The sequence below is a fragment of the Lygodium microphyllum genome, chromosome 24 (assembly GCF_053477565.2).
Source record: "Lygodium microphyllum isolate KBCC chromosome 24, Lygodium_microphyllum_v1.1.10, whole genome shotgun sequence".
Classification (NCBI taxonomy): Eukaryota; Viridiplantae; Streptophyta; class Polypodiopsida; order Schizaeales; family Lygodiaceae; genus Lygodium; species Lygodium microphyllum.
In genome coordinates, this window is record NC_141158.1 from 61326265 (window position 1) to 61350924 (window position 24660).

At 39.4% G+C, this 24660-nt stretch overlaps 1 pseudogene; it reads left to right on the forward strand.

Moving 5' to 3' along the window:
- The first annotated feature begins 8289 nt into the window (after positions 1-8289).
- Positions 8290-9042, forward strand: LOC148015152 (putative L-ascorbate peroxidase 4, peroxisomal pseudogene; annotated as a pseudogene).
- The last annotated feature ends 15618 nt before the right edge of the window (positions 9043-24660 follow it).

The following is a 24660-nucleotide window of genomic DNA, read 5'->3' on the forward strand; positions in this document are numbered from 1 at the left end:
GTAGTAAATACCTTTCTATTCAATTGATCTTGCATTGACATGCATATTTTTTATAAACATAATGGAAGGAACAATATGGTAATCACATATACAATTGCCTAATGTATTCTATGAGAGAGATGTGTGTGTGTGTGCGTTTGTGTGTAGAGCCTATGAGACATATTCATGTACAAAGGAATATCCTGATGATATCATGAAAGTGAAAAGTAAAAATGAGAATCCTATCTAGATGTGCAATAAGTGTAAACATCATCATTTGGGCAAGCCCTCGAAGGATATAAGTATGTCCATGTGGGGACACGACGCTATACACATGTGAGATACAATGATGCCATGCAAATTTAACACCATCTAGTGAGTATAGGGGGGATGTAAAATGTGATGGTCATACTGGAAGGGAGGGTGGCTCATCATGTTGATGTCATACCTAACCAACATCAGCTCCACCTAGAAGTATCATGAGATCTCACATCCCTCATGGGCCATCTATCTAGAGGCCTCCAATGCCCTCCACGGTAACCTCTTAGATGTCTTATCATGTACTTGCTATATAAACATGATGATTTGGAAAAGGGCCTTTATCTCCATGGGTATCACAACAAACTGTACTCTAAGTATCTCATAGGGCACTAACGGTTTATTACGCATCATGCGTGACAATGAAATAATTTGGGGCCACTCTATCTGTGTCCAAATTGATGTGGCTAGTCTAGGGGCCCAAACAACAACTGAATACATGAGCGCAGGAGTGACCATGGTGTCAAATAGCCACTGCTTGGTATATGGCTCTTGCAAGTATGTTTGGTGGCACACTCTCTCTAGAAATGCCAATGATGCATATCCCTTGGTGAGACAATCTCGTGCCACTTGCGCCATGGAAAAACGGTCTAATGTGGCGGTAAAAGTGACTCTCAAAGTAAACATATGAGCTCACCACCTCTATTAGTTGCCCCTACCCATCTAGAGTGAAGGATGATCCCTTGTGGACATGGGATGATGCGTGGAAGATGAGGACCTTAGTTTTCCCAAGGTTCACTGATAGGCAAAGGTGGTGAAGGGCTTCAAGGTATCTTTGGAGAGCCTCTTATGTCTCTGAAATCAAAACAATATTCTTAGTATACAACATAATGTGGATATGAATACCTATACCTCCTCGTCCTTTGGTGATGTAGTTTGTGATCTCATCAATGTATAGCCAGGTGGGTGATAATGGGTAGCCTTGTTTCACTATGGTGGTGCCCGAAACTTTTGTGGATGTTCCTCTATGGAATTTGATGTGTCCCACTACCCGCTCATATAGTGCATGTATGGCCCATATCATGTATGACGGCACCCCAAGAGTCAACATATGTTTGTCCCTCAGCATCGTATTAAAATCTTTGTGGAAGTCCAAAAAGCAGTAGTATAGTCTTTGTCTCCTGCTCTGCGCGTGCTCAATCATGCATCTCATGGTAAAAATATGGTCCACTGTGGAGCAGCCTTGTTTGAAACCTGCCTATCTTGCTGTTGGCATATACTTTTGCTCTACATGGGCACTCAGCTATGCCTCCATCATTTCTCTATATAGCTTTGCCAACAAGTGACTAGTCATGATGGTCATGTAGTTCCATGGATCAAAGAGTTCCCCAACCTTATGGATATGCAAAATGGTGTGCATAGTCCACTTGTATGGGAATCATTCTGCACCCTATTGAACATATGAGCAATGAATTGTGCAAGAACGTTTGCTACATAAATGAGATTCTCCCCTTGTGTATTTGTGTGACTGGGAGCCTATCCATGTTGTAGGCTCCAAATAGCATGCTCCACCATGCCAGTTGTGGAGAAGGTCAGTGATGTGGGGTGTGGCTATGGTATGGGAGGCTGGTCTGGTACATCATATAAGCACTTTGCATAAGCCTACCATATGTGGGCCCTCAATGTGTGTTTGTAGCCTAGTCTCCCTAAAGCTCCTCCATGTGGTAGCCACATCTTTGCTCGTGAATAGTAGGGGAAGGTCCCAATAATGTGTCTCCTTGTACTCTTGCCATTTCTAGTGGGTAAAGTGATGTTGTTCTCTTTGGGCCTCCCTGTCTATGATCTTCTCAAGTACAATCTATGTTCGAAGCTATTTGTACTTTTCTCTACACTCCTCATCATACCAAGTGTTCTGAGGGGTGATCCCGAACCTTGTATTGTCTGTGAGTTGTATGCAATGGAGAAAGCTCATGGTGGCTGATGACTGTAGTGTTGAGATATTTGCAATCACACCTATTGTGGCCTCTTTGTACGAGGCAGTTCTTGGCTTAGGACATGCAGGTAGACTGAATCCCATATGCACAGAAAGGGAAAACTACTACCATCCAACAACTATAAAGCATTGTATTTGACTACTACTTTTCATATGAAATGAATACAATGCCATGATGCTTTGTACTTTCAGTTCAGTATCTTGTCTTTGTCAGTCCTGGACAAGATTGTGTTTATGAGTCCAAGCTGCCATCTTGGAACCTAATTCACTTGTGTAACAGTTTGTCTCTACTTGTCTATGTCATCATGAGTTTGGTCTTCATCTTCCACCCACCATAGCTTTTGCCATGCTCTAGATCCGCATCTTTTGACATGGTATTAGAGCCTAGTCAGGCATGGCATGACTCATTTCTCTTCTCTCTTAGTCCCTCTTAACCTCAAGTTAGCTCAATGAGCTTATCTCTCAACTCATCTCCACTTGCTCCACCTTGGCAACCATAACCAGGTCTACACCTATCTTCCTTTAAGCTTCTATAACTTTCTCTACAGAGCATATGTCTCCAAGCTCCCTTCTAAAATTTATCCCTTGACTGCCAAGGCTTCTTTGCATCACATAAGAACTTGATATTTCCTTATCTATTACTCAACATTGTCCTTTCTCTCAGGTCTGTCCTGTGTGGCCTCCATAGCTAGGCAGTACCTAGTCACCTTGGAGCCCCTAGATCTCACACTACAAGCCATTATTCATCATAAGTCCTTTTAGGGGAATCTTCTCTGAATTCAGGCGCACCTTCTTGGCACATGATGTCTCGACATTAGTGCTGCTTCAGCTTGGCATTTCGAGAAAACAAACACGTTGTTCAAAATAAGGCGTAGTCTGATTAGTACATTGTTTTCCTCCTGTGCGCAGCGTGATCTGGTCCAAGACCATGGGGCTTTGGAAGCCCATATCATAAGATTTATTTGTATAAAAAAAGTTTGGAAATGATCGTGTGCAGTCCACACAGAGTGAAATACCAGGCTGCCTCAGAAACCCTAAATCAGACTCCATAGCCAAGATTACTTAAAGCTTCAATTTTCTTCATTTTCTCACTCCTCTTGGCACACTCAAGCTCCTACCACTTTGAACTGAGTAATCACCTAGTGTTTAGAAAATATTTCATTAACCAATCATCAAGATTTGGAAGATTTGGAGAAATCAAAGCTCAATGGGACAACATCATTGCTACTACAAGTCTCAAGCTCTTCAATTTCTCACTCTTTTTAGTCAAGTAGAGTTCGTACCATTCAAGATCTGCTACAACACTCAGTCTTCCAGTAAATATTTAATTGATTTACCATCAAGGAGGGGTTTCGAGCTGAAGGGGTAACATTAAACAACACTACATAGTGGGGTTTGACACTGCCCCATCACTTGTGCTTGTTAGCACATTCAAGAATCAACTCACTACTGATTTATCTCAGATTTGAAGCTAATACTTAATGACCAAAATGATTTTTTTCATATGGACACATGCTATCAAGGGTAACACAACTACTCTTGTTACTCACTTGTACTACGTAGAAGATGTTTTTACTCTATCTGTAAGAGGAAATGGAGTTGCTCACACCACTCAAGTGCAATCATCACTGATTTCATCTGAAGATTTTAAAGATACTCCAGCTACCTTGATCTTCATGCAAACCTCAAAAGTGACAATATCTTTGCTTGAGGGAGACATGAAGATTAATGCAATTGTTGCAAGTAAAGTCAATGAAGAAGTAGACTAGGAGGACCTAAAAGAAGGAGACCAAAAGAGCAAAGTGAAGAACAAGTACAAGATCAAAAAGAGCAAGCTCCACTACACCGACAAGAAGACCTACAATAAATTGAAGATCTATGCGAAAAGAAATGCTGAAAACTGCAAGGGCCTCATGGCCCTTGATCCTATTTTTTACTGACTTTTTTAGCATTGTATTGCCTAGCCCAAATGTCTTTATCATAAGCTTATAAACTCCTCATGTAGCTTTGTACTACAGCCTCTGTACACTTTGTGTGGCCCCTGTTATAGCCTCTGGATGATCATCATGTTTGTGGTACCCACACTTAGCCTTTTCTATGACAGCCGCTGGTGTTTTGCCATGTTTATGGTGTGCCCACACTTTGCAAGTGTTGTTCTCACTAAAGCCTCTACACACTTTGTACTTTTTGGTTGTGATTGAGGAGGGGTGTCAAGATATTTGCAATCACACCTATTGTAGCCTCTTTGTATGAGGCAGTTTTGGGCTTAGAACATGCAGGCAGATTGAAGAAGGAAAAACTACTACCATCCAAAAACTATAAAGCATTGTAATTGACTACCACTTTTCATATGAAATGAATACAATGTCATGATGCTTTGTACTTTCAGTTAAGTATCTTGTCTTTGTCAATCCTACACAAGATTGTGTTTATGAGTCCAAGTTACCATCTTGGACCCTAATTCACTTGTGTAACAGTTTGTCTCTACTTGTCTATCTCAACATGAGTTTGGTCTTCATCTTCCGCCCGCCGTAGCTTTTGCCATTCTCTAGATCCATGTCTTTTGACATAGGACTGAGGTAAGTTGTGTAGTGAGTGTTGCAAGGGATGTCAATGGGTCTAGCTGAAGCAATCCCTCATATACATGGTGTGCGTAGATGTTAGCAACCTCATGTGCAAAGTAGAAAGTGGGGTGAGGTGATTGTGGTGGGGAGTTAGGGTATTATGTATAGGTGGAGGTTAGTGTGATGGTGAGGTGTGTGTGTAGTTTGCTCCTACAGGCCTCACAAGTATGTCAAACGAGGAGAACCCCTCCATGAAAGAAATGGATCCTAATATGTAGTCCACTATGTTGGATCCTGTGGGTTGGAAACATGTTAATGCTCCTCATGAAGGCCATCTCTTATCCTTGTTATAAATAAGGAGGTGATGTCAAGCTCCCAACTCCAGCAAATGTCATTGATACCCTATGTCATCTTGATGTCCCAAGCCTCCACTGTTCTCCTCACCCTGCTCTTTGCTGTTGGGTTAAATGTTGTGTGAAGCTATCTCAGAACCTTAAAAATCATACATATCACACTAGTGATAAGTTCAAGCATTAAATTCCCCCACTAAGAGGACCTCCCCTAGACTCGAGAAGTATATAATGTCCTCAAAGAGATCTAAAAATGATGATTGTGACCTTCTCTCCTTCTCTACCATCTCTTGTATTTGTTCATCTTCCTATTCCTTCCTCCCTCCTCTCCTAGTGAATTTGGGACCCTTCAATGGGGAGTGCATAGTGTAATGTATATGTACTATCTTCTTGATAGCTCTATAGGAATTTCACATGTATTGTGTCTCCACGTCTCGGGACATGATAGAGACTCTCCCTCATAACTCCTATTGAAAGATCATAGCCACCTCACTTGATCCATGTGTCATGCTCTACTCTCTAGTGCTCTCCCTATAGGATGACTCCCAAGTGTATCCTTAATCCAAGGGAGTCCTCTCTCTCAACTTTCGTGTCTCAGTAAGTAGAATCGTGTTTTTGTCTGTCATAACCTTCTCCAGTCTTCTTGGATGTGACCATAGTGTGCCATTATAATTCCATATCTCCATGCTAATGTTTGTCTCCAAGGTCACGGGTTGCTATTCTATGGCCTTGCCATCAATGATGACTCGGTCATCCCTGTAAATAGCCTTCTTCCCTTCTTTGCATGCTTGTATGTGACACACACACACACACACACACACACACACACACACACACACACACACACCCGCAACACACACACACACACACACACACACACACACACACACACACACCCGCACACGCACACGCACGCACACGCACACGCACACGCACACGCACACGCACACGCACACGCACACACACACACACACACACACACACACACACACACACACACACACACACACACACACACACACACACACACACACACACACACACACACACACACACACACACACACACACACACACACACACACACACACACACACACACACACACACACACACACACACACACACACACACACACACACACACACACACACACACGTGTACAAAAGGCTAAATCAGCCTATGAGACCAAAATGTTACTTCTAAAAAGTTAGGGGATCTTCCCAAGTCCCAAAAGAGATATCATCTAATGCTATGACTAACTAAATGGAAAGTAAAAAATAAACAATACATAGTTGATGAGTAAAAAATGATTTCTAAGCCAGATACAATGTGGAACTACTTAGGAGGCACCTCATCCCAAGATATATCTAATGGTTCTATCTGGCATAGAGAAGCTCAAGGGGTGAGGTATGGTCCCCCTAGGATGGTGTAATATCCCTTATATCTGCACAAATGGTGCCTCCTACAGGGGCGTGGACCGATTGGGCATGGGCAATAGGCTTTGCATCTCTCTATGGTTTCACCTTGGGTGGTTCCTTATGGTGGGGCCACTTGTTTGTTTAATGACGGCTTTGTAGTGGAGGGGAGTAGTCGATGCTCTATAGAACTCCATGAATGCATACTACTGTGTTGTTCCTTGTCTCTGCTCCTAGGCCTCTATGATTGTACCCTAGATAGTGGTCCAAATCCCTCTCTAAAAAGGTGATGGAAGCACCCTCTGATGTCATAATATACTAGACATCTGCATAAGTAGTGTTCCTCTGCCTTTGGTAGAGTGAGCAAATCCTGTCCTTCATGGGGAGGGAGTCTACTACTTGTCTTTCTTGAGGTGTAGTTGGTGTGAGGATGTACAGATTTGTTCAATGGCACATCATACACCATGAGATAGGTGTGTATCCATGTATCTCGAGTAGATAACAAAGAAATTAGGGGATAGGTGTGGAAGATGCTTTCGATAGAAAGCCATCTTCACCCCCAAATCCTCCGTAGGTGTTACCCATGTCTTGGCTATGTGTATTTGAATAATGTCCATCCTAATGATGCAGATTAGCTCCTCTCAATTGAGCTTCAAATGAGGGCAAACCAAGGCGTACTCTAGTGGTGGAAGGTGATCCATGTATATTCCATGTAATCGTAACCATGTCTCTGTTGAGAATAGCAAATGATGCTTGATATGTGTGCCCAAAAGAGGCTTGCCCATAAGTGGCTTTTTATGGAAGATAGACATATGATGTATACTCTAGGAAGAAATGATAGAATCCCATAAACATAGTGAGGTACAATGGTACTATCCAAAAGCTATATAAGAAAGTACTTGACACACATTTCAAAAATATAGTACTATCATTTTGTGTCACTCAAGATTGTGTTTATGAGTCCAAGTTAATCTATCTTGGAACCTAATTCACTCGAGTTACAATTATTTATCTCAATCATGTTTTATGTTTATAGCCTCCATTCGCCATAGCTAGAATAGCTCTAGATTCGTGCTTCTCAACATGGTATCAGAGCCATGGTTGAGCTAGGTAGCTAGTGGTGTGATTTCTTCTTCTTTACAAGCTCTACAATTTGTCCCTCTTTCATTCTTCTCCTTGTACAAGTCCACTTCCATTCCAATCTCTCAAGCCATCCAACATCAAGTGTGTGTACGAGGTGAAGAAGATCAAGGAAGGAGGTATTGCTGGAAGAGCACAAGGAAGAAGGTGCTACTTAAGGCAATCAAGAAGCTTGGTATGGTCTTCACCTTGAAAATATTGAAAGTTCTTGTCATTTCCATTTTCCAAAGCTATCATTTGAAAGGAGTAGAAGAAGGGTGCAACCATTGAAGGTCGGTTCAAGGTTCTTGGTAGTGTGTCCTTAAGGTTTGGCAAAAGGCAGCTTTGCTCATCAAGCACGGGGACCTCCTTGTTCAAAGTAGGGGGTCAGCTTTCTGGTTAGAGAGAGAGAGAGAGAGAGAGAGAGAGAGAGAGAGAGAGAGAGAGAGAGAGAGAGAGCATCCCGAAAGAAAAAAAAAGTCGTCTCTCAGCAAATTTAAGGAGATGGTCCAAATCCTGGAGCTCCTCTTCACTTGGGTCCTTGAAAACTCCGTTGTAGGCCATCTCTTCTCTTCCTCTTGTTGCTTAAGAGAGCCCTAATCAGACAACCATGCCTACTCCTGTCGTTAATGAGACTTACCTCAAAGCCATTGACAAGGCTCGGTGCGACCTCCGAGCTTTCATGGTAGAGAAAAATTGTGCTCCTCTCATGTTGAGATTGGTGTGGCATGATGTTGGTACTTATGATGCATAAAGCAAAATTGGTGGAACAAATGGTTAAATTAGGAATGAGTGGGAGTACGTTCATGATGCTAGACGGAAGGACTCTCTTCTCCACCACCAGAAGGTGGCTTCCTAATGCCACAAAAGGTGTAGGGCATTTAGGGAACATTTTCTATCGAATGGGACTTTCAGACAAGGATATCATAGCACTCTTGAGAGCTCATACCTTGGGAAGGGCTCACCCAGAAAGGTTTGGTTTTGAGGGATCTTGGATGCAACAACCTTTGAAATTTGACAATTCTTACTTCCAAGAACTTCTTCGGGGCAAGTTGAGGGCTTATTGCAGTTGCATTCAGATAAAAGCTTTCTTGAAGATCTAACTTTTTGTGCTTATGTGGAACTCTATGCCAAGGATGCAGATGCCTTCTTCAAGGACTATGCAGAATCACATAAAAAACTTTTTGAGCTTGGATTCAAGAGCTTAGTAGTTCCCCCTGCGGCTCTGAAAGGGAATATCAAAGATATTGATATGAGCCCAACAACCGTTTTGGCACAAAGTGCTGTTGGGGTGGCTGTTATAGCAGTAGTGGTTATCTTAGGCTATCTATATGAGGCTCATAGAAAGATAGCTTCTAAGTAAGGCTTTCTTAAATCAAGATCATTGAGGGATGCCACATGTCAAAAGAATGAAGACTGGAGCAAAAGGCCCAGGCCAAGGATTCAACTCCAACAACAAAGATCGGATGACATGTCATTATTGTGGTAAGACAGGCCATATAGCCAGCCAGTGAATGTTTCCACTGTAAAAAGCACAACAGGTGCAGAATGGTAACTATAATCAAAATCAATTTATGAATGAAGAAGATAAAGAAGATGCTTTTGCTATCAACAATGACTCTGACAGATTATTTTGAAGAAATTATTTTTCCCATAATGGATCTTTTGTTTTCCTTAGTGGATTTACTTTGTAAAACAAAACCCTTACCAAAGATGTAAAGTTTCAAGGTTTAACTTCACTAGGTTGCCTATGAGCTAGTCTCTTGGGCCATGCCATCATGTAGGGGGGGGCAAAAGCCAGCAACAAGTGTAGGAACTCATCATTTGAGGCGGGGTGTTGAGAATAGCAAATGATGCTTGATATGTGTGTCCAAAAGAGGCTTTCCCATAAGTGGATTTGTATGGAAGATAGACATATGATGTATGCTCTAGGAAGAGATGACATAATCCCATAAGCATAGTGAGAAATAGTGGTACTATCCAAAAGCTATATAAGCAAGTATTTGACACTCATTTCAAAAATATAGTACTATCATTCTATGTCACTCAAGATTGTGTTTATGAGTCCAAGTTAACCTTTCTTGGAATCTAATTGACTTGAGTTACAAATCTTTATCTCAATTATGTTCTATGTTTATAACCTCCATCTGCCATAGCTAGCATAGCTCTAGATCCGTGTTTCTCAACTATCGCCCAAGCATACCAACACTTAGTATCCCCTTATAATGCTAGTTGTCTAGCTGACTCTAGTGCGAGCTAAGAGTATCTCTGTCTTGACAAGTTCTAGAGTCTATGTAGGAAAGTCATTGTCTAGAAAAGGGCTAAGAGTACCTATGTCTTGACAAGTTCTAGAGTCTATGTAGGAAAGTCATTGTCTAGAAAAGGGCCTCAGCCATTATTGGTGGTGCTCCCATCTTTACTTCGATAATCTCATGTGGTACACAGAGGGCTTACTCCGAATCATCAGTGATATAATCAGTACTAGGGGTTTCTCCATCTGCTCCCAAGCCTCATTAATCTCCTCTCCCCTAGGTAGTGGTTGATCCAGTGTGGCTCTCCTCGTGTGGTAGAGGATTGATCCGCATATGGGGACCCCATATAGAAGTGTTGGTGTGACCAAAGTGTCGAAGAGACAAAGATTCATCTGAGTCTCCTAAAATTGTAAGCATGCACATTGGCTCTCCAACATCAACCCTAGAGTTGCATAGCCTCGTGCCAATCTATCCTATGTTGCCTTCCTCAAAGTGAATCTCGACCTTGAAAATGCAATCCCCAAGTAAACATATCTTTGGATCACCTCCATTTTTGCCTCTCCATATGTGAAATGGGGTCTTAATCAATGAATCCATTGGGAGGAAGTATTAACAACATAACCTTGGTTTTCCCAAGGATCGTTGTGAGTTGTGAGATCTTTGTCTTGATGATGACAGAAGGCCTATAGTGCATCTAGGTGGTGTTGCAATCCCTTTGATGTGTTGGAAATGAGGACTATGTCATTTGCATATAATAATATGGGTGTCAATGCCCCCCTAGGCCAGCTCCCTCCCCTCCAAGTTTATCAATGTAATCTAATATCTCATCAATATAAAGAATGCCTAATAGAGTAGGTGAGAATGGGCATCCTTGTTTCACTCAAATGGTGGTAGTGATCTCCGACATTCCTCTTGGAGAGAGAGAGAGAGAGAGAGAGAGAGAGAGAGAGAGAGAGAGAGAGAGAGAGAGAGAGGTGCACATGTGTGCATGTGCGCATCCACATGCATTATATTAATGATTTGAGAGGTCAAATGCCTATGAGAGATTGATGTTTCCTAGTGGTAGAAAGTTTATAGAAGTCCATAGGTTTAGTATCTAGAACTAGGGCTTTGTGAGCATGTGAATAAAGTTGAGGACTAGATAGGCTGGCCAATGTCAACCTTAATTTGATTCATGTATGGCTCTTTGAGTATTACTTTGGATGGTGGACATAGGTATCTCTCGTAAGTTGCATAGATTTACAATCATTATTTATGTTTGAAGGGTGTAGGTAGTCAGGGGGCCTCTAGGGAGCCTTAGCCAATGTGATCATAGGGTATTAGTTTGCTACCACTTGTGTTGCATTGTACCATGTTTGGTCTTTTCATGGGTCTTTTAATGAGTCTTTAGCACTCCCTACCAAATCTCTATGGATTCACTTGTTTATAGTAATCTCTAATTGCTATGTGTTAGTCAGAAGTCTTGTTAGAATAAATTCTATTGAACGATTCATTTCCATTAGGGACAATCCAAAGTAATGCTCATTTGAGAATTGCATAACTTTAGGGGATCAAACCTAACTCTCAAATGGATTTGGTGCTACCCTTGTGCATCACAATAAGTTGGGTACCCTAAGATATAATGACGCTTTGGTTTTGCCTCTCGTGCTACATAATACATAACATTTTTTCTCTTCAAAAATCCTTCCTTAGGGCAAGTTGGATGCTCTTGGGTGAATCCAAGTGTTGAAGGTACATTGGTATATGTGTTTAAACTTTTGGTTGTGTATATGTTTGGGGGGGGGGGGGGAGGGAGTGTTGTCCAAGTCGTACTAGGAGTAAGGAAGTTTGTCCCATCCCTTTACCATGATTAGTGAAAAAAATGTGACTAGTGAACCATCCCATTGTGTATAGCTACTTGTTTGGATGATTTCAAAGCTAGCTTTGGGAGTTAGGCTTGTTTACAATATATCACTCTCATGTAGATATGGGACTATCTGGAAAAAGCATCCATAGTCAAAGGCATGGCTCCATGTTTTGTGCAATATAGATAGTGTAGACAAAGCCTTTGTTTGTTGTCCACTTCTTCAAGGCGCATCCCTAGTGCTATAGGGGGAGATTGGTGAGATGCATGTTGAAGAACCACATTTAGATTGTGACTCATGAAAGTGTGCTTCAAAACACTTTGTTGTAGTAAGAAAAAAACAACAATGTAATAGCCAAACCTCAACAATTTCATGAATATTGATGCTCATGACGAGCCTTCTTGATGTCCAAAAAGTATGATGGTATGTCTACTTGATAGTGATCCTTAATGTATATGTGTAGCGCAATGAATAGAAAGATATATCCTTAATAAAAGATATTATGTGGCCTTGTATTGATAATCTCTTTGTGCATAAGTTGATGATCTCATCCGATGAAATTATATCAAATGCTTAGCCAAAATGTGGCCATGCATCCTTAGCTTATGGATGGGTATGTCGGTCTTGGCCATTAAGGATGGAAGCATTTAGTGAGTACAATGCTACATTGTTGGTATTGTGGGGGCAACTATGAGTCCATCTTAAATGATATGCTTTGTGAAAGTTTCCTCAAGGTCATATATCCTTGTGCTATAAAACTTAGACAGGTTTGGTGATGGTGAAGAGAGATGGAATGGGCAATTTACTTGTAGCATGTTAAGAAACTTTTGGCAATATGTGCTATAGGGGTACCTTGATTTTGATATTCGCAAAGTTTCCATATATCTTTGTTGCAATAATTTAAAAAGGTACTACAAGTTATCCCCAAAAGTTCTTTTTTCTTCTCTTCATTGGAAGGCTAAAGTAATCATTTGGTTGTTTAAACATTAATTATGCCCAATTCCCTCTCTTTACAATTTTAGCTCACACTTTGCATTACTCATTGTACTTGTTATTTTAAAAGAGTGATCCAAAGCTGATGCTTATTATCTTCTCTCAATGTTTGGGGAATGTTACAAATAAGACCTCATGATGGCACATAGAGGATAAAAGGGTTTTGGAGTGGCTAGAGCTGCATAGTACTATAGCCTTTACCATGGAAACTCCAATAAATCTATTAAAGATCTTAAGTCTTTAATGAATTTGTAATGTGCCAACTTGAGATTTCCTTGGCAGTACCTTCTTAATAGCCCATCAAGAGATGTACTAGAAAGCACCGTCTGGGATTTCGATGAAAGCCATCGGAGTTTGCTAACTAGGATCACTTGAGTCTACCATGTAGCAAAAGTTCTGACCGTTCCCACAAGTATCGATTCGAGTCTTTTTGGTCAAATCAACTACTAATGGCGGTTGAGTAGTGTCAATGGTTCAAGATTCCATCCCTTATAGAAATTGCTGACTAAAATAGGCTTATGTTGCGCTAGGTTCAAAGAGAATGGGAAACTAAGGGAAGTATGGCACTTTGATCCCTTTTGCCCATGGTTCTAAAGTGATGTGAGTCAGGCTTTTTGATCTCTAACGGTCCATAAAAAATGCTATTTGTATTCCTTCTTAGGAAAGCTCTTGTCGGCTTACCAAGGCCACCCAACCATAGGTTTGGATCCGTCGGGGTCCATCCTCCCGCTTCCCTCGAAAGAGTATTTTTAATTACCTAGTTATCTACCACTTTAGGTTCAACATATAAAAACATCTTCTTTGAATTATCTCATGATACAAATTTGTTACACGCCTTTAATTCATGACACAAAAACAGAGTAAACCAATCCCTTCTCAATAGGTTCCTTTAAGAAAAATACTTTTTACAATGTTTTCTGTTCTAACTAGAATGATGTCATCTCGGAGGTATTATTCTTTCCAAGTTTAGTTTCTCAACTAGTAATTGGAACTTCTAGGACACTATCTAGAAATCAAAGGGTTGGCAGTTCATAAGAGCCTAAGGAGTTTATGACCAGAGGCCTCTGGTATCCTCACCTCTTCCTGCCGGCTAGAGTTCCCTACTACAAGACCTTTTCACATCATGATTGGTCTATACTCGCTAATGGGAAAAAAAAAAAGAAAACCCCCTTGGAGTAGGTTTTATTCACCCTGGCCTTGAGGAGGTCTAGCGCCATCAAGAACACTGCCTCAGTTCGACATTTTGAACCTGATCATCCATCTTTTAGCCTGATGATTTTAGGAAAGATTAGTACCTAACTTAAAATCATGAACATCTTATTTCGAATGAATTATGCATACATTTAACAAATTTATTTCCAAGACAAATCTTTTATTTCCAAAAATAATAATATCAAGGCAAAACTTAGCGTAAGTGGAAATACCTTCCAATAGTCTTCTCGGATTTCCCCTTCCTCAGGATCTAGTTTAACAACAACTCTATTCTTGAGAATAACTCCCTTGGAGTTTCATGGGTCCTTGCCCGCGAGATAAAAAATCTTGGTTAGTTTAACTACAAAAAGTATTCTTTCGACAATTCCATCACAAGGTCTTTTATATACCAAGAATTAGCGTCCGTGATTATCCATCGGAGGTTTCATTAGATCAATACAGATCATAAATATTAAGCCTCTTAGGGACACAATACCTTCCTTGTACTCTCTTTGGTACATCTTGTACAAACCTAAGTTACCCCTTCAAATTTGCAGTTAAGAATTCCTTTAAAAGATGAATAAAATCCTATTTTACGAATGTAGCTTTTGTTGCCAATTCATGGGATGATGGCTTGCTAGTTGTCTATTATAAAAATATAGTACTTGGATATCCATGATGAGTGCTTGGTTGATGGTATTAGTAGCTTTGTTTGTAATCCTAGTACTCATCATTCCGTTTGTAGTAATTGTGTCCGTAGCGTTATTGGCAGCTCCTACCTCTGCGACCTTTGTAACTTTCTTTTTTGGGACCATGGTCTTTAATCACCAAATCATAGAGGGGATTTTTGTCAAGAGAGCTTGGGGTTGTCACAATTGGATTGATGGGGATTGGCGATCACTAGTAATTTAGGAAAATTGAGAAGAGTCTTGATTCCACAAGGAAGTAGGGTAGAAGGGATGGTGGATTCGATTCGAAGAGCTTGCGAAGTATCCTCCTTGTCTTCCTAGCGAAAATTCCTGTCCTCACGCTTCTCTTGTCCCACTCCCTCTTGCTTTATACTCTTGAGAAGGGCCTCTCCTCTCTTGCTCAGCCTCTTCCCCCCAACGACTCCTCATGCCTTGTATTTATAGTTAAATTGAAGAAGAAGTGTTGTGGCCAAGAAGAAGAGCTCTTAATGGAGGGTATCTTGTCAAATCCGCAATCTAGAAGCTTTCAAGATGCAATCTGATGCTAGCAATTTGATTTTTGAGGTCCAAAGAGGCTGCTAGAGATGCCATGACTGATTCGCCTAGCTCGCAAATGAACTTGTTTCAATCCAAGCCTCTTGTTGAACTAAGAAGAGGGGGAGATTGCTAGAGTTAACTGCTATAATACAGGAGGATAATTCATGCTTTTTCCTTAGCAATTTGGATCTCCAAATTTGAGAGAATGAGGTGTTGTTTTTTTTAATGGATAAAAAAGGAGGAGGGGGCAAGGCGATGGCCTATTTGTCATCGTTTTCTTCTTTTTCTTCTTATTTTCTTAAGCTTTAAAGCTTCAAAGCTTAAAGCTTTGAGACTTGTTTGCTTTGCTAATTTTTAAATGCCTTTGATCAATTTTGACTTGTGGTCCATTACTCGCATTCGCGTGGTAACTTCCATGAAGGATAGCTATAGTCCCTATCAACTCGGGAAAGTGTCGCTTTACGATCCTCGGACTATTTTGCTCGAGACTTCCTCTATTTAATGGTTTAGAATTCTTCAAGTCCAAATTGCAAAAAGTTGGAAATATTGAAAATAAAGTCTAAATATCACATCCTCTTCTTGTTAGAGGAATTGAGATATCCTCATCTCGAATGAAATTGAGGACATTGGTTACATAGTGATTTTTGGTCAATCCAAGTGGCATCCTCAAGAGAGAATCGGGTCCCTGATGATTCTTTGGGGTAATCCATGTAACTTAAAAATTTCCTTAACGAAAATCTTGGTGATATTGAAAGCCTTGTAATTGGTTTTTATAGGAATAAGTGGGTAACTTTTGTTAGCATATTAACGACCACCATTATGGAGTTATATCCTCCTTGTATCGAGGGTAATCCAACTATGAAGTCCATGCTAATATACTCCCACTTCATTTGAGGGATGTCAAATGGCTAGAGCTTTCTTGGAAACTTGACATGTTCGGCCTTAATTCGTTGGTAGTTTAGGCATTTGGTGACATACTTGAGTACATCACCCTTGAGTCTTTCCCAATAGAAGCTTCTTTTGATTGTATTAAGAGTCTTAGTATACCCAGGATGACCCAAAAATGGGGGATTTTGAGCTTTCCAAAGTATTTTCTTTTTGAGTTTCTGACTTACAGGAATACATAGTCTTGTCTTGAAATAGACGAGCTCCTCGTTTATAAAAAAATCTTGATACTTAGTCTTGAGTTTTGGATTTGAATCCTTAGGGGAAATTTCTCTTAACAATCTCTGATAGCTTGGATCCTTTACTTCCCCTTCTTTAGCCATTTCTATGAGAGGGTCACTGGGCATTGAAATCATTGTAGCAAGAGTTCCATGTCTAGAGGGTTCCTCTAAGATTAGGGCATTAAGAAACAATTTACGGCTTAGGGTATCTGCAATCAAATTCTTCTTGCCTGGTCTATACTTGATTTCAAAGTCAAATTCCTGCAAGGTATCAATCCATCGGTGTTGTCTCATATTGAGAGCTGGTTGAGTAAAAATCCACTTTAGGATTTTATGATCAATGATTAGAGGAAACCTATTACCAAGCAAGTAATGTTTCCATAATTTAAAGGCATGGATTACAACAAGTAATTCTAGATCATGTTTGGTATAGTTCCTTTCGTGGATCTTTAATTTTCTTGAAGCATAGGCTACTAGATGTCCTTCTTGCATAAGCACGCAACCCAAAACAAGACAAGTTGCATCAGCGATGACTTCAAATTATTTGCTAAGGTTGGGTAGCCTTAAGATAGGGGTGGTTACCAAACTTTGCTTAAGCTTCTCAAAGATAGATTGTTCGGTGGATGTCCATGTAATGGAGACATGCTTTTTGAGAAGGTCGCGGTGAGAGGCATGACAATTGAGGCATGGTCTTTAATGAAGACTCTATACCAGCTAGCTAGCCTTAGAAAGCTTTGCACTTCCTTGATTGTTGTTGGGGGTGGCTAATCTTGTACATCTTGGACCTTGGCAGGATCCATTGAAATGCCATCTGCTGATACTATGAATCCTAGATATTCAATCTACTTTTTGAAGAAGGAACATTTCTTCTTTTTAGCATACAGTTTGTGGACTCTCATTGTTTCAAGAACTACTCGTAGCTGTGGTACATGGTCTTCTTCATTCTTAGAATATGTCAAGATATCATCAAAGAAGACGAGGACGAAGTCATCAAGGTAGGGTCGGAAAATGTCTTGCATCAACATGTTGAAGGTGGCAGAAGCATTTGTTAATCCAAATGACATCACAATAAACTTATAAATGACCATACCTTGCGTAAAAAGTAGTTTTAAGGATATCTTCCTCCCTAATTCTTATTTGATGATAGCCTGATCTAAGATCACGTCTTTTCTCCCCGGAGTCAGTCAAGCAACTCGTCTATCTTGGGGGTTGAATATTTGTTTTTCACTGTCACATGGATTAATCCACGGTAATCGATACAAAGGCGGAGTGTTCCATCTTTCTTTTTTTGAAATAGTATTGGGGCTCCCCATGGTGAATTACTTGGTCAGATGTATCCCTAGTCTAATAGCTGCTTGACTTGTTCTTTTAGCTCAATAGCTTCAGGAATTGATATTTGGTAGGGCCGTTTGGTGACAGGGGCAATCCTTGGAATGAGTTGAATTTCGTGATCTACTTTCCTTGGTGGTGGAATTTCTATCAGGTCTTCTAGAAAAACATCTGCATATTCTTTTGGCCAAGATGGTTGATCTTTGGCTTCACTATCTTGCTCAGCCTTGTTGAGTTTAATTAGATAGATGGGTAATCCTTTCTTTAGCCCTTTTACTATTCGGGAAGCTTTAGCCAGCTATAGGGTTCCCTGCTTCTCCTTGAGTGGTCACTTCTTCTCCCTTTGAGTTTTGAAATGTGGTTTGGCCCTTTCCGCAATGGATATGGGCATTATTTGGAATTAACTAATCCATTCCTAGCAAACATTCATAACCCTCGAGGTTCATAATTCGGAAGCTCATTTGGAAGAATTGCCACCCAAGCTAAATTAGACCTTGCTATTTTGTTGTGTTGATAGAACTTCTTTGCCTTTTGCTAACTCCACAAGCAAACTAGATGCAAGAGTAGTGTTTATGCCTTGCCTTTTCGCACATTTTGGTGATACGAAAGAGTGGGTACTTTCACAGTTGATTAAAATTTGAAAGGGTTTACCTTGATTTTGGTGTTTGAATTACTGAGAATTCGCAATTTGGACCCTTCTTATTGAGAGTGGCATGTACTGTAGCTCTTTCCATATTGGATTCCATTGTGGGATCTTTATCATTACTGACCTCCTTTAGGTTTATTCCAACAACCTTTCCCTTGGCATCTTGGCTTTTCCCTGTCAAGAATCGCGTGGTGGGGAGACTTGCTTGAGCTGCTGCACCAAACACACACTGTATACACAAGAGGAAGCTCACTCAAGAACACAAGAAGAGAGATGGAGGCCAAAACGTTTTCTTGTTGGTTTTTTCTTCTTTTTCCACACACTATACAATGCACACAAAGTATAGATAAGATACAACATAAAGGAAAGTGGCCTACTAAGTTAAACAGTGCATAACCGACTACACTAATCGACTGGCGCTATGTCTTTGCTAGTTGTAGGTAGGTGTAACAAACTAAATATAATAAGTGATAAGTCAATGGCCATGTGAGTATCATAATGACTACCAACATGCTAAGTGTAGACGTGCTGACCTATCTAGCCAGGCGGTCCATAATCAATGTCTGCACGTGTTGAGCTTGCCATCTCAACACTCCCCCTCAAGATCAACTCTATCTCTGTAACTCCAAGTAAGCTTCGGAATTTTCGAAGCTTCTCTGCACCCAATGCCTTTGTGAAAATGTCAGCTATCTAATCTTGTGTGCTGACATATACCAAGTGAATCTCTCCTACAAGTACCTTCTCTCTCACAAAGTGGTAGTGCGCCTCAATGTGTTTTGTCCTAGCATGGAACACTGGATTCCTAGCTAGCTATATGCTGCTCATGTTGTCACAATGAATGGCAATTGGACTATCTCCATGCATCTATGGGTTAATATTTCCTATATTATATTGCATCGGATTCGTAAAGAAGCTCTTTGCTTATTGAGACAACCCTATATTAGGGCAAATTCATTAGGAATCACGCCCTCTTGCTTCCCTCGTTTGGGTAGTTTTAGCTGTCTACTTACCTAACACATTTAAGTTGTACACATAAAATCAATTTCCTTAATTAATCCTTTCAATTAGAGTGTTCATTCAATAATTTAAATCACAACACACAAACAATGAAAACAATCCTTTGGAAAGTAGCTTCTTTATTTAATAGAGATTCTTATACAAGTGTTTACCTACTACCCATATGGAAGAATGGCACAAAGGTCTTTATTTTACCAAGATTTCTATCTCTAATTGGTACATGGGCCTTGAGGAAGACCATCTTGAGGATTTGGACAATTCTTAAGAGTCTAAGAGTTTATTAGCCAAAGCCCCTATAGCACCCTCAACTCCTCCCATCCAAGGATCCCACTACAAAGGAGCAACCTCTCGCCATCAAGGTTGGTTTGAACTCTCTGAAGTGGCAAAACTAGTCCCCCTTGGAAAAGGGATCTGTAGCTAGTCTTGGGGGAGGTTTGGCACTTTTCTTTTTATCTTATTACAAACTTAGTACATTAGGATTTTGATTCAATTCAATCAACTTCCTAAGTGCATCAAGTTAAACTTGTATGCATAGTTACAAGTACAAGAAAATCTTCCTCAAGCGATATTTCTACACAAATAGAGTCACAATTAGGGCAAGATCTTAACTTAGCAACAATTCTATTCAACTTGATCCTATTCCTAGTTTCTTGGATTTCTCCTAGTTTTCCTTTGGATTGTTTTCATTTTCTAAGTTTCTTTTTTGAAATCTAAAATCTGATTAGTCTTCCTTCTCATTGGATCCTTCCTTGGTTATTATTAGTCTTTGTTCGTAATCTTGCTTATAACCCTTGTTAAAGGCTAGTCACTTAACCTTATTATAAGTCTTGAAATGACTATTTTTCTTGACTTCTATATGTTAAAAAATAGTCACAATTTGTCCTAATTTGTGGAAAATAAGTTGGAGCCTTGAAATCACAACTTCTACCTTGAAAGCTACACGAGTCAACAAAATGAGTATTTTTCTAGGAAATTTTAGAATTTTATTTTTCTCAAAGGAGAATTATATCATCTCTTTTTTATTTCTTCATGACCTAGGGTTCCTATTTCACGTTATCATATTGGTGGCAAAGTGAATCAATTTGAATATCCTAGGTTCTAATAGATATGTATTCAACTCAATAATTTTTTAATGACAATGTAGGTAATTTATTAAATTTTACTTAATTAATAACAATGGAATTTCCTCTAAAGGGGTATTTCTAGTCAACAAATCTAATCATATACTTTCATTATCTTAATTCACTTTGTATGCATTATAAATGCCAAGGAAACTATTTCTCTATGTTTACATGATTTATAGATACAAAGAAAATAAATCTCTATATTTACAAATTTGAGAATACTAAAAGAAATATTCTTGATGTAAATTTCACTTTTCCCTAAGGCTAAAAGAAATATTCTTGATGCTCTTTGTTTATATGCTCCTAAAGAAAATTTATTCAATGCTTTTCAATGTCATGCAATTTATCCTACCGTCTAAAGCTCTAAATTAATAGATTTTACTTATTCTAATATTTTTTTGTTAAATTTGCATTTTTAAAAAAGTTATAACTTTTTCATTGAATATTAAAACTCTTTTATTAAGATTCTTATTCATGTATTAATAAATGATCATGATTTTATGGAAGAACCTAGTTTTGTGTTGCATGTGACAATGTGTTGTCCATGTTTGCGATGACTATATTCATAACTCCCATGCTCCCTGCTCCAAAATACTATGTGTTTAGGACCATCGCGAGTAGGGAGCCCACATGTGCTAGCTTCAGACTTTGACAATCTTGATTAGGACTACAAAATGTTAAGTGAGTTCCTTGGGAGATAGAGACTTAATAAAGAGGATAAGGGGTCATTCCATGGGTACTATAGGTGCAAAGGGTAGACTTTCACAAGCCGGAGTGGTGCTCTCTTTTGTAGTGGTTGATGATGACATTCTCTTGGTATTCTTCTTCTTCTTCTTCTTTTCTCCCTCTCTCTCCTTTCTTTCACTCTCTTCCTCTCCTTCCTCTCTTCTCCTCCCCTATTCTCATTTTTTTTTACCTCTTCTCCTATTTTCCTCCTTCTCTTCTCTAATTTTCCATCTCATTCCATTCCATTCCATTCCATTTCGTTCCATTCTCTTCTATTCTATTCTATTATATTATATTCTATTCTATTCTATTCTATTCTCTTCTCTTCTCTTCCCTTCCCTTCCCTTCCCTTCCCTCCCCTTCCCCTTCCCCTTCCCATTCCCCTTGCTTCCCCTCCCCTCCCCTCCCCTTCCCTTTGCTTCATTTTGCTTCGCTTCCTCTTCCTCTTCCTCTTCCTCTTCTTCCTCCTCGTCCTCGTCCTCGTCCTCGTCCTCTTCCTCTTCTTCTTCCTCCTCCTCCTCCTCCTCTTCCTCCTCTCTCTCTCTCTCTCTCTCTCTCTCAGAGTAACTAGTGGGTAGCAAAACAACACTAGCCTAAGCCTACGGCTTTATAAACCTGAAAAAATTAATCTTCTCATTCATTGATAAGACAATGATGATAAGTCTTAGTTAAGGACTCCTTCATTTTCATTACTAGCCATTATAATGGGCTATAATCATCTTCATCACTTGTTGATTCTTGTCATTGTCTCATCAGTCTTAAAATTAATTGTATGTTGGCATGGTGTTCTTTGATTTCATCGTTGACTATTCGACCACACACACATGGATTGGCGATGTTGATTTGGTGGTAGTTCACTTCCTTTTTGTCAAAGAGAATTTTCTTACGATTATAAGCCTTATGAGTATCCCCTCTTCACATGTGGAGATTTATCAAGGTTGATCTTAAAGATGAGATGCTATGGGCTTAACCTTTGATGAAATCTCTCCATAGAAGGAATATTTGGGCTACCCCCTACTTTCCGAATCATGGATTTCCCTATCCAAAGAGAGACAATGGGAAATTTGAGTTGGGGTTGTCTCAATCTTGTTAACAATACCCCCGATTGCTAATCTAACAACAACGATAACCCTCACCTTGTAAATCCCAATTAAGGGACCCAACCCCCAAACAACTAGGCCACTTCAATGCCTAATGTCCCATTTGAACAAATAATCTTATCCCTTCTCATGACCCTCCAGCTAGGGTAGACTTCAATAATCAAGAGCAAGGATGGAGAGCAAGATGAGAAACGGGTGGCTGAGCTTTTTTTCTTGCTAGACAACAAGAAAAAGAGGATTCTACCCTCTACAAAGAGTTGGAGAGAGGCACCATCCATGTGACCATCAATAATCAAGAGGTTGAATACCAATTCATCGTCCTTGAAGTGCTTGCAGAACAGCAAGATGAACCTTTCTAGATTCTTATTGATTGTGGAGCTACTCATTCATTTGTATCTCCTAAGTGCATTAAGAAATTATGGGTCTAAGGAAAGGATTACCCATTTATTTAATAATATTAAATAAGTAAAATCCACCCATGAACCTTGAAGAATCATCATGGCTTAGTGAATGTGTAGGCGTGTTTCTAGCTAAACTATCTAGTAGTCGAGATGTAGGTCATGAGATTTAATGAACCCCAGGAGCTAAGCTAATAGCAAAGAGGCCCTATAAAACGTCTATTCCCAATGCCATCGAAGAACAACTCAAACAACTATTAGAGTAGTGATTTATCCGACCTAACAACTCATAGTGGGAGGCTCCCATACTTTTCCAAAATAAAGAGGATGGAATCTTTAGGCTGCATTGGTTTTATCATGAGTTGAATCAAGCAACCATTAAAAATAAGTATCCCATCCTATGAATGGACTAGTTGCTTGATAGACTTCAAGGAGTAAAGATAGTTTCAATTATTGAGTTAAGGTCAAACTACTATCAAATTTTGATTAAGGATGAGGATATTTCGAAAATTGTTTTGATACAAGGTATGTAAATTTTGCATGTATTGTAATGCCCTTTGGGTTGACTAATGCACAAGCTACTTTCAATAAATTAGTCCAAGACATTTTCAAAGTGTACCTCTATAAATTAGTCCTTGTATTCTTTGATGACATCCTAGCCTAATCCAAAAAAGATGATGACCATCCAAACCACCTAAAAGTCACAATCTTGAAACTTAAGGGCAAACAAGCTCTATGCAATATCTAGTATTCATTATTTCAATTGAAGGAATCTTGATTGACCTTACAAAAGTGAGGGATGTCTAGGAGTGGCCACATTCCCAGATTGTTTGGAAAATCTGAAGATTCCTAGGGCTCATAGGATGGTACAACATTTTCATAAAGGATTATACCTTTATTGCCACTCCCTTGACTAAACTTCTCAAGAAGAAAACCAAGATAATATGGACTCCTATAGAGTACAAGAGTTTTGATAAACTAAAGGAATGTCTTATTACTACACTAATATTAAATCTCCCCAACTTCTCTCAAGAATTTGAGGTCATCCACATATGCTAGCATTATTATAGTAGATTGTGTGTTTTCTTAAGAAAGTCAACCCATAGCCTACTACTCTTCTTGAAAACTCAAACCTTACAAGAAGAACTATGCTATGCATAATCTAGAGCTTTTAGCAATCATTCATGCTCTTAAACTATGTGCCATTATCTACTTGATTGTTTCACCTTCATCGCCATCTTAAAAGCCTAAAATGAATCTTTACCCTATCAGATCTTAATATGAGGTAAATAAGGTGGATAGAAGTCTAAGAGTTTGACTTTGGGATCTAATACCATCCTAGCAAAGAGAATGTGATAGCTAATGCTCTTAGTTGAAAGGCCTTCCTAAATAACCTAATAATTGAGGATCCTACAAGGCAAGAGAGTCTTTCAAGCCTCACCTCAATGCCTAGTAATCCCATTCTGGAGATAGTAGCCACAAAAGGTTCTAAAGATCTAGATTACGTAGAAGTGAAGAAGATTGTCCATCTAGAAAAGAAGAACTCAAAGGAGAAAGTCAAATTCAAGGATTATATCCTACAAATTGAAATGCTTTATTATCAACATAGGCTTTATATACCTAAAAGAGCTGACAGCTTTAGACGAAGATTTTATGGAAAGCTTAAATAGCCTAGTATTTGGACATCCATGGTATGCCAAATCTCTAAATCTAGCCAAAAAAAGCTACTATTTGTTTGAAATGAAAGCAGATGTCCTTAATACATGACACAATGTTTGAGTTGTTAAAGAATTAAGTCCAAAATAATCAAACTTCCTAGAGAACTACATCCTCTTGATATTCCTTAGATGAAATGGGAATATATCAACATTGATTTCAAAGTTTTCTTACCTATTATTCAACGAGAATATGATATTATTTAAGTGATAATAGACATGCTTATCAAGGTAGTTCATGCTATTTCGATAAA